The sequence below is a fragment of the Salvia hispanica genome, chromosome 1, assembly GCF_023119035.1.
Source record: "Salvia hispanica cultivar TCC Black 2014 chromosome 1, UniMelb_Shisp_WGS_1.0, whole genome shotgun sequence".
Lineage (NCBI taxonomy): Eukaryota > Viridiplantae > Streptophyta > Magnoliopsida > Lamiales > Lamiaceae > Salvia > Salvia hispanica.
In genome coordinates this window covers 39,847,514-39,849,176 of record NC_062965.1, presented here as the reverse complement: position 1 = coordinate 39,849,176, position 1,663 = coordinate 39,847,514, and positions in this window count along the sequence as shown.

Below are 1,663 nucleotides of genomic sequence, written 5' to 3'. Positions count from 1 at the left end.
TTAACTTTCAAGTCATCCCTGAAAAGTATGAACATTCTAATTTTAGAAACGATTTTCTATCTAAGGAGGTGAGACTCATTCTCCACTAATAAACTCCCTCTGTCCCTACTAAGTTGGGTCGTACTGTGGTTAGGGGTGGCAAATCATGCGGATTGGGTCGTTATTGGGTCAACCTAATGACGACTAACCCAATAAGGCCTAACCCGAATCCGACCTGTTAAGAAAACTCAAAACCCGAACACGAACCCAACCTGCTACCTTCAAACCCGAACACGACCCGCATCTGACACGAACCCGTTAACGACACAATATAATTTGGGATGACACGATACGATAACGACCCGAACCTGATATTACACGATTATAACTAAATATTACATGAATAAATCTAATATTACACAATCAAACCTTATTTTTCAACCTTATTTATAAGATTAAAATCTGTTTTGTATGATTTAAACCTAATTTACAATAAATTTAAAAATTAAAGTAAAATATTTTTTTAATAATAATAAAAATAATAATATTATTTCTTAATGGGCTATCCGTATCCAACCCGCATCCAACCGGGAATTATCAGGTTCTTAAGAGGTCAACCTGATAAAGACACGAACCCAATAAGGCTTGATCCAAACCCAATAATTTCATGCAGATTCGTGTTGGATTATCGTGTCGTGTCAAATATTGCCAGCCCTAACTGTGGTATCCCTTTTTGGGATACCTCAACTAAATTGAGTCATTTCCTTTTTTGCCAAAAAATAGAACATGCAATCACTTTTACTTTATTTTATCACATACTTTACTCTCTCTTTGTCTTTCCTACTTTATTCATCTATCCTACTTTTTAACACTATTCTTAATATGTGTGCCAAAAGTTTTGACTCAACCTAGTTATGGTGGAGGGAATACTTTAAAAACTTTTTTCTATCTATGTCTCTCTTAATTTACCAATTATGCATTAAAACCCGTGCCGAATCAAATATTCATACTTTTCAGGGATTGAGGGAGTATGAGTATTTTCTATCTACTACTCCCTTCGTCCCACTGTAGCAGATGCGTTTCGTTTTGAGCACTCATTTTGAAAAAAATATACTCCATCTGTCCACAAAACATAGATAACGTTTACCATTTTGGGTCGTCCACCAAAATTAGACTACTTTCTACATATGGAAAGTTTTAAACATGAAATACTACTCCTCTATCTAATTTTATCTCTTAATTTTATCTAATATTTCCTCAAACATGTGCCGAAATGCATCTAATTTTGAGACGAACTGAATATTAGAATACCAAATGTCTTTAAAATATCCAAAAATATATCTCTTACTTTACACAAATACACAAATGAGTACTCCCTCCATCCTAAGATAAGTGATGCGACTCGTTTCATGCATGGTTTTATAGGTGTTTATTACACTAACTGGGTTGATAATGTGCGAAAAAGTGGTGAATTTAAGTGTGCAGGAGCAAAAAAGTGTTGAAGCAGTAGAATGCAGGAATAACTTAATCAACTCGGAAAAGGAGCAAAAAATGGCCAAATCTGAGGACAAATTAATCAGTTGGAGACAAGCTGATCAAGAGGAGCACTGAGCTGATCAGGCCACCACATGAAAACACAAGCTGATCAAGAGGAGCACTGAGCTGATTAGGCCACCACATGAGA